General features: G+C 32.4%; 1 pseudogene; it reads left to right on the forward strand.

Annotated features, from left to right (window-relative positions):
* Positions 1–354: 354 nt before the first annotated feature.
* LOC107482190 (uncharacterized) lies at positions 355–3,945 on the forward strand (annotated as a pseudogene).
* The last annotated feature ends 6,444 nt before the right edge of the window (positions 3,946–10,389 follow it).

Consider the following 10,389-nt stretch of genomic DNA (forward strand, 5'->3'; position numbering starts at 1 on the left):
TTATCTTTAAAATAATATTGATTATGTTAAAGTGGATATTGAGATAATTCACACATGTATAGAATTGAGCTACACAGTATAGTGTAGTTGTGATCAGGTAGTGATAGAGAGATTAAAAGTTGTGTGATTTATATTAGTAGCTCTTTATGTTTTTATATTTCTTTGTATGTTCCCCTGTAATGTGTTGAGCTTCCTTCGTTTCAAAAAAAAATATTGGTTATGTTTGTTTTTCTATATATCAAAAGAGGATAAAATTAAGTGATTGGATTATTGAAATATTTTTTGAAAAATATAACCTTTCTTTATCCAGCTGTATTCTGTATATATTAGTGTATTCCATGAACTTCTCCGTTCAAATAGCTTATCGCACTCACCCAAACTCGGTCCCTCGTCATTTCTCATAAGAAACTTATAAGAGGGACAGTAAACCTGAGTTTCTTGATTTTGGGTTTATTTAAAAATCAATTTTTTTCATTCTTTCGTTGAATTTCGGTGGGTCAGTATTTATCTAAAGTTTTCAACTTCGATTTTGTTGACGTTGCTAAAGCTGATGTCAGTTCCTCTCTTCAACGTTGCTCCCAATCTTGCTGTTTCAAGACTATGCTTAGGTGCGTGCAAACTTATCCACCATTTCAGCAAGTTAGAGATTCTTTGAATTCAGTTCAATTCAGCTGAAAGAAAAATCCCATTTTGTTTTTTAATTCTCCCAGGAACGATGACTTTTGGGGAGCAGAACACACTGTCCCAGTCATTTCGCCTTCTTGACGAAGCCTTTGATGGCGGCATCAACTTCTTTGACTCTGCAGAAATGTACCACCTTTCCTTTCTCAACTACTCATGTTATCTTGTGATTTAATTAAATATCTAATTCAAGATTTTATTTTTATTTTTTGGTTGCCATTGTAGGTATCCGGTGCCTCAGCGGGCTGAGACTCAGGGTAGGAGTGAGGAATATCTTGGCCGGTGGATTAGAGAAAGAAAAATCCCCAGGGATCGTGTTGTAATTGCAACAAAGGTTGTGTATTTGTGATTATGTTAAGCTTAAGTCTCATGTTTTTTGTATGTTTGTGATTATGTTATGCAACAAAGGTTGATTCCATACTTTTGGGGGCCTGCTCATTAATCTTGTTAAACATGGAATTTCATTATTAGCATGTGAACTTTCTTCATACTGAGTGAAGATATGTGACTTTTCCTTTGAAGGTAAATTGTTAAGGTGGCTACTTTGTGAGGATGATAACTAAGATTTGAATACATGCTGTATTAAGCAATTTAATCAAACCATCTGATAGCTCTCAGTTATCATCTTCACATGAATCCTCATGGGAAGATGTGAGTAGGCACCAATTGTTAAAGGCCTCGACACATGGATCTCAATATAAACAAGCATATTGCTGCTGCTTTTCTTCTTTTCTGAGTAAAAACTTTGTTACTTTCAGTTACATATACATTGTGTGATCTGATGAATTCTTTTTGTTCAACTTAAATTATCTTATCATTGTTGTTTATAATGTCTACCTTTAATTTTGTACAGGTTGCTGGACCATCTGGGCAGATGACATGGATTAGAGGCGGTCCAAAATGTTTGGATGCCAGCAATATTATTGAAGCCATTGATAATAGGTTGATTGCTCTCTTTCTGAATTCAAGGTTTTGTTTGGTCTAGACACTGGAATTTGTAGGTACTTAGGAATAGTTGTTTATCTTCCAATGGAATTCTTTAACTGAATGAATAGTGATCATTGTAAAGTTGATGCTATATTACATTCTGTTTGAAAGGGATTGCATCTCATGATCCTGTGTCTAGAACTATATTCTAACAAAATTTTGATTTGATTTATGCAGTTTGTTACGCATGCAAATGGATTATATTGATCTTTATCAAATTCATTGGCCTGATCGGTTTGTATGCTTATGTTAGCTCATACGTATTTTGGCCTGATCGATATATGTATATATATTCTTTAATTGATACATTGACATTGTAGGTATGTTCCAATGTTTGGAGAAACTGAGTATGACCCAGTTCGTCAATACCCTTCAATTGGTATAGGTGAACAACTTGAAGCTCTCGAAAAAGCTGTCAAAACTGGGAAGGTAATCAAAGCTGGGAAGGTAATTGGTATTATCAATCTAGTACAAATTTCAATCTTTCAATAAATAATTACAGAATCATGACTAATAAAATGTGTTGAACTTCTTTGCAGATCAGATATGTTGGTCTTAGTAATGAAACTCCATATGGCATGATGAAATTTATTCAGGTTGCTGAAAAAGATACTTGCTACCCAAAGATAGTAACTCTGCAGGTTTTTTTTTTCCTCCCTACCATTCAATTCATCCTCGTAGTTTTTGCTTTATTTCCATCATGGATCCCTTGCCCTCAGCTCTGCAAATCCCTCCATGGAAATTTACTTCTTGTTCTGATATTCTTCTGTTTAGTGACAGAATTCATATAACCTGCTATGTAGAACTTTTGATTCTGCATTGGCTGAGTGCTGCCATCAGGAGAGGTATCCTACTGTAATTAATCTATAATTTTGATATTACTTTATTTACTTTAGGTTAATTGTTATGCACTAATAATGTCATCCAATTAGATACTTGTGTTTGTAAAACTTTCAAGTTAAAAGGAGTCAAATATTTTTTGCCAATGTGACGATATATTATAGGAAGAATTTCAAGTGTACCAGGTACACCGGTGTTTCAGTAATTTTAACCGTTAATCTCAATTATAAAAAATATATATAATATATATTAATTAAAATCCACGGTTAAGATTACTGGAACACCGGTATTCCATGTACATTTGAAAACTTTCCTATTTTATATCCTAAGAAGCTGTTACTTTGGATTGTTATGAAACGGTGAGCATTCTTCTCGGCAGCATAATTGAAAAGGCATAACAGATTAAACATTTTTGTTTAGATTGGCTGTAATTGAAGCACTGGAAAGCTCCATTTTCTGAGCAGTAAAAGCTTAGTGCATAAAAATTTCTAACTCTTAACATCTGTACTATGATAAACTAATCCAAAATTAATCTCGTTAGATTTTAGCAAATGCCTCATTGTTGGAGATTTCATCTATTTTTTCAGAATAAGCTTGTTGGCCTACAGTCCCCTGGCAATGGGTATCCTTACAGGGAAATATTTTTCCCCTGGTGGTGGTTCGACAGATGCTCGGTTGAATCTTTTTAAAGGTTAATCGACATTCGAACATTTTTGCAGACGTTGATGATGACTTGAAGGGAATCTTACATTGTTGTTGTCATTGACAGGGAAATATTCAGAAGGAGAATTTAGAATCTCTTGTTTCTGACTTAGTTCTATATAATCTCTATATCTTTCCCACTTTGCAGGAGCACCTTACCATTGCAAAAACTTATGGTCTTCATCCTGTTTCTCTAGCAATAGGTTTGATAAGATTATAACTCCTTATGTGCAAATCCTAAACCCTTAACCCTCTTGCTCTTTGATTTTTCATTATATCTGCTACTCTTTATGTTCCGTGGCAGCCTTTGTTTTGCGGCATCCACTCGTCGCCAGTGCTGTTTTCGGGGCAACTAAATCCTGGCAACTCCAGGAGGTGCTTAATGCATGCAAGGTTGAGCTCACATCTGACGTAATTGAAGAAATTAACAACATTCATTCAAGGCTTCCCAATCCATGTCCCTGATTAAAAAAAAAAATGCATACAATAGGATATAAGCTGGTTGTTAGTTGTTACTATTACATCATTATAAAATTGGAAGAATATCAAGTGTACCAAAAACACCAGTGTTCGAGTAGTATAAATCGTTGATCTTAATTATAAAAAATATATATAATATATATTAATTGAAATCAATGATTAAAATCATTGGAACATTGGTATTTCAGGTACATCTTAAAATTTTCCTATAAAAATTGATCAAGCATGCGAAGTTAATGAAAATTGAAATTTAATAAACTTTTAATAAACGAGCAGAGTAGCAGATCTTACAGAATATTTGTTGGTTGAACGTTATCTAGCAATATAGTTGGGGCTGTATTAATGACATTTTAAATAAAAGAAAATAGAATTTGTCTCATAATTTTTAAGAAAGTTATATTCTGTCTTTCATTGTAAACCTTTTGGATGTGAATGGATTTGATTTTAAAATCAAATTTTTTGTTTTAAAATTGATAAAAAAAATAGAAATTAAATTGATTTGCAATTCTATGAGATTTACATTATAATTAAATTTAAATTTGTTGATGGAAGAATTTTGATCGATTGAATTTACAAGGACGTTGACTCGAGGGATAGGAGCCAACACAAATTAAGTATTAAGTTCGATTTGTCATGGCTTGTTGAAAAATAAGGTCAACAAATTAAGTATTAAGATCGATGGTGAATTGTGCAAGGGAAGTTATTTGATTATATATTTGGCCGGAACAAATATTTTTAAACTTCTCAAGGGATGACATCTGGTAATATAAGATTGGTCGACTTGTTCTATAAATTAAGAAGGTTTGGAAGTGGCAAAGAATTGGAATTCTTCATCAGAAAATACTTTCGCACACTTACGTCCCAACGACTTTCTGAGGCTGCTAAGAGTTTATTCTTTGTAGGATTCCTTTCATATCTTTACCTTTCTTTTAAATTTTTTTGTAATTTTCTTTCTTACAATTTACTTTTTCTTTGCAAAGTCTTTTTTTTATTCTTTTAAATTCTACGTTGTCTTTTTAAATTCAAAGTCCTTCAACTATGTTGGAGGCATTTGTTGCTTTTTTTTAATTTGAAGTCATTTATGTTGTTTTCTATAATTTAGAATTCAAGTAATTCAATTCTAGTTTACATTCCGAGTTTTTCTCTCTTTTACTTGTTCAAAATGGCGTCTTTGGTGCAATTTCTGAAATTGGTATCCGTAAAAAAGGAGTAGATTTTGCTTCTAGATCATAGATATCGAACCAAATCAAATTTACTTAAAATCTGCATAATAAATTGGCATGCCCAATGGAACAATTTTTATAAAATTATGTCAAAGATTTTTTATTATAGGCTTATTTTAGTACATGCAACTTCGAAGTAGAAGAATTATTAATATGGTTGAAGAAACTTTAAATAATAATGTTCCTGTTGTTGTGGCACAAACTTTTGCAAGTTTGACATCACATGCAAATGGAGTCATTCAAAATCCTGTTTCTGGAAAAAATATTGCAGTTAATAATGCAACTGTTGGAGATAATGTGCAAGGTTCTGAAAATCGGACCGGATTGATCGGTTCAATCGGGTTAACTGGGAATCGGTCATCTGGTTGGTCCGGTTGATTTCCAAAACCGTTCTGCAAAAAACCAATAAAAAATTGGTTGAATTGATAGTTAATCAGTTAACCAGCAGAATTGACCAGATTTTTAAAGGTACCGATTTTTTATTGTTAGTTCGAAACGGCGTCATTTTGACCTTAAAAAAAAAAGAAAAGAAAATCCATTACTGAACCCACATAGCTGACCCAAGTCACCCAATCCCTTTTGCGAAGAGCCCCCCTCACCACACCTCAACCCTAATTTCTTCTTCCAATCTTCCTCCAACTCCATGAAGGCCATCGTCCCTACCACAATCAACGCGAGATCGGAGTTGTTGTCACCGGGTAGAAGGAACTCACCATCGCGGATTGAAGCTGTTGTCAGCGACGTCGTCGTCTAGTCATCTGAACTCCAAAGTTTCTGTGGTCAACTATTCGTAGATGTCTGGTGGTTTGGTCGTCAGAAACTTCTCTGTCAAGGTTAAGGTTAGGAAATGCATTAATGATTTGGTTCCAACCAACATTGTTGTTACTGATTACAGTGGGGTATTCACACGGCAAAAGGGTTAGTTATCCTTAAAGTTCAAGTTAGTTCTTCAATACAAACAACTGTCTTCGTGGTAGTAACTTCAAAGGCAAGTTATAATAATTTGTTGGGTCAAGATTGTATTCATGGTGTCAGAACGATACCTTTGACAATGCACCAGAAACTCCTCCTTTGAACTAGTGAGGAGAAGACTGAAGTGGTAGAGGCTAATGATAGTCTTTATATTTTGCAAATGCCTGTTGACTTCTAAGGTTATAATAACAAGCTGAAACCTTTAGATGTTGACAGAAATTTGACTTCTGCTAATTGTGAAGGCTGTTTTTTGACTAAGGAAGGTCTCAACATAAAGTTCAAGCTTCTGATACCAGAGTATACCCCCTCGTCTAGGAGTAAGTTTATATTTAAAAAAATAATAATAATTCGACAACTTATATACTCGAGATGACTAATGAAGAAGATGGTGTCGAATTATTTATTATCTTTAAAAATTATGTGGATAGTTTTTTCTTTTACAGTATGTTTTTTCTTTTTTAGTAATGATTCTTCTGATTAAGTCGAACCAAGTAGGAATTTCAATTAAAAAAAGTGTACTTCAATTCCTAATAGTAATTTATCTTCTGTAGCATGTACTTTTCCTTTTAAGAGTAGTGTTGGAAAAATTGTCAGTCATTCAAATGTTGATGTATCTCAGAATTTTTGTATTGTAAACGACCCAACAGTTGTTTTGGCTAATAATTTTAATAAAGTTGATGTTTCCTCAAGTGATTCAGTGAATTTATCATTTGATTGTATTATGACCTCGAACCTTTAGATTTCTGAAAAACTTCAATTGATGATGATCATATCGATAAAAGATTTGAATCACAAGATCCACTTGATGAAATCGACTTAGGAACCGATGGTGCTATAAGGCCTACTTATATTGGCAAAAACATTAATGAGGAATCCAGAACTGCATTGATTAAATTATTGATTGAATACAAAGATTATTTTGTTTGGGACTATGAGATGAGATGCTTGGTTTTGATCGATTAGCATCGATTGCTACTAAAGCCATTCTCTCGACTAGTGAAACAAGCTCCTTGGCGTTTTGCTTCTAAAATAAATTTAAAAATAAAGGAGGAGATTGAGCGATTAATTAAGGCTAAGTTCATTCGAACGGCTCGATATGCTCATTGGGTCTCAAATATTGTTCATGTAATAAAAAAAGAATGGAAAATTGGGTGTTTGTATTGGGAAATGGATCCTCTCCATTTTTTTGAACACTTGAGAGAATAAAGTGTGATCTCTTACCGTTAATTCTATAAGTGAGACCAAAATTAAATAGGAGAGAGAGCAATGAATGATGAGAGTAAACACTGGACACTATCCAGTTTTTTTTCCCACTGGAGAGGATCCACTCCCGTTTGTATTGATTTTCGAGATTAATATAATACAACTCTTAAAGATGAGTATTTCGTGTCCGTAGCGAATATGTTAATCGATTATGTGGCTGATGATGAAATTTTAAGTTTTATGGATGAATATTCTACTTATAATCAAATATTTATTGTTGAAGATGACCCTACAAGAAATTCGGTCGAATACCATCGGATTTACCAAAAAAATTTGCCGGTAAATAATTAATTCGACGGTATAAACCTCGTTGTTAATTATTTATCGGCGAATTTTTTCGTCCGCCGCTAATTATTGTTGGAAAATTTTCGCTAGTAGTTTTTATTGTCAGATTTTTTCTCCGTAAATCTAATGGTAATATATTATTAATTGATTCTTAAATTAATAACTATCGGCTGATTTTACCGACAGTAAACTTAAATTTTAAATTTTTTAAAAATTTGTTTAAAAATTAATATATAATTTTAAATATTTAAATTCAATAATTTATAAACTAATAAATCAGAAAATACAATACTAATGAACTCAGAAAATATTAACTCAAATAATAATAAACTTAAAAAATTAACAACAATAGATAATAAATAAATAATTAACTTAGAAGATAAACAAGTTAAGATTAACTCAGACAATTAACAATAATCAACTAATTAACTCAAAAAATAATTAACTTAGATAATAATAAACTTAAAAAATTAACAACAATAAACAATAAATCATTAATGAACTTAGAAAATAAACAAGTTAAGATTAGCTCAAGCAATTAACAACAATCAACTAATTAACTCAAATAATAATAAACTTAAAAAATTAACAACAATAAATAATAAGCCAATAATTACCTCAAAAAATAAAAAAATTATTATTAACTCGGATATTTCACAATATTGGAACAAAAATCAGAACAATAAATGAACAAAATCTAAAAAACAGTTAAATCTCTAATTAAGGCTGCACACGGATCGAATTAGATATGGCCAAAATCTCAATCCGATCTGCACTAATCACATTGGATCAAATATCCGCACTTTTTGTTCTCCGATCTGATCCGCATATTTGTGGATAGGATCGGATTAAAATTCGGATATATTCGTAAAAATAAAAATATTTTTAATTTTAAAAGAATCAACAAAATAAAAAATAGAAACTGGAACCTTAAATCTCTAATTTGACATTAATGGTTACACTAAAATATATCAATTACAGCATACACAACAATAACAAAGGTATACATTTCAAAAATTAAAATCACATTTGTTTTAACAATAGAAACAAAAACAGAATCAGATCAAGAAACAAGCATAAACATATCTGTATTTCAAAAATCAAAGATCAACAAAAAAAAAACATATTTGGAACCCTAATTGCGTAGAAGCAGATCTGCATTGGAGAAGCACAAGCAGAAGGAAGAAACTGCAAAAGGAGGATGCAACACCAAACAACGAAGAGCAGCGACAAGCGGGTGAGGCGTAGAGGCGAGTGCGCGAGTGAAGAGCAATGGTGAGCAGAGATGACGACCGCGCCGATGAAGGAGACGACAATCACGCCGATTGAGAGGATGACCACCATGCCGAAGGAGGAGACAACGACGCGACGATGGAGACAAAGAAGTAGACATGGTCTCAGTGGTCTGAGATGACGACGGAGGAGATGCGGTAATGGAGGTGAATGACGGTGATGGATGAAGTGAACGGCAGTGATGGATAACAGGGAATGGGATTGGGTCTGGGTGAGAGAGGAGAGGGGGAGCAGCGCCGTTTATTTGAGTGTATGGGTTAAGGAATTAAGGTTTCCATTTCTTAACTATAGTATTTATATTATGGGTGCGGATCCGCGGATATGCAGATCGGATCCGCGAATATCATGGCAATATCCGCTATCTGATCCTATCAGAGTGCGGATCGGATGCGGATAAATACCACGGATATGCGAATATTATCCGATCCATGTGCCGCCATATCTCTAATACAAACCTCCTAATTGCAAATTTACTAATACATAACAAATTAAAATCAAATAAATTAGGATTTAGGGTTTAATTACCCAAAACTAATTATTGAGTTACCTGTAGACAATGGCAATGCAGAAGATTTTACTGGCGTGGTGGTAGCACAGATGACAAAATGGTGGCGGCAGTGACCAACCGGCAGGGGATGAGTGGTGGTAGAATTTAAAATTGGAGGAGTGATAATATGCAGTAAAATTAGAAGTTAGAGTAAGGTTATATATATTAAATGATATTTAAAAAATTTATTTAATTTTTCAAAATTTAGATAATTTTTATCGGTAAAAATTCATCTTTTATTGGTATAATTTTAATTTTTGTCTTACATAAATAAAAATGTTAATATTTAAATCTTTTATGATTAAAAATAATTATTTGATATTTACTGTAAACACTCCATCTAAAAAACTTAAAATCAATATTTTGGATAATCACACATTTTGGCCCATATCAAAATAATTAAGGATAACAATTTCTTTTTGGTAGAACTAGTCCGTAAAAATTTATACGCCAGCGAAGATTATGGCCATATGGGAGTTTTTTTCTACCCGTAAAAATGGAGTACGGGACATTAATTTTTTTTTTTGGTGACTAGTACGGGACATTAATTAAACCTATTTAGATAGTGGGTAGGACTGGAAGTAAGTCAAGCCATGAGCCAGCTCGAGCTTGACTCATTAATAGTTCGATAAGCTGAACTTATGAGCTGGTGAGTCGAGCTTGAGCTTATATTTGAGCTCATAAATTAAATGAGTCGAGTTTGAGCTTGGATAAGCTTAGCTCATTAGCTCGTGAACTGACTCGATTATACATATAATATTAAAAGTATAAATTAAATGCATATAGGATATATATATATATATATATATATTTTAATGATCTTAATTATTTAAAATTTTATATTTATTTTTATATATAATTTTAAGGTAAGACATAAATAAAAAATTTATAATTTATTGATAGATAAATAATATATAAAATTGATCTTTTTAAATATTTTTTAAAATATATAAGTTATAATTTATTGATATAGAATTATAGATTATATTCCTATTATTTGATTTAACTCGTGAGTCGAGTTTGAGTTCAAGAAATAGACTTAATTGTTAAGGCAAATTCAATTTTTGTGAACCGAACTTAAAATCGACTCCCTTCTAGTTCTAATCTCATCAGAAA

Source organism: Arachis duranensis, chromosome 3 (genome assembly GCF_000817695.3).
Source record: "Arachis duranensis cultivar V14167 chromosome 3, aradu.V14167.gnm2.J7QH, whole genome shotgun sequence".
NCBI lineage: Eukaryota > Viridiplantae > Streptophyta > Magnoliopsida > Fabales > Fabaceae > Arachis > Arachis duranensis.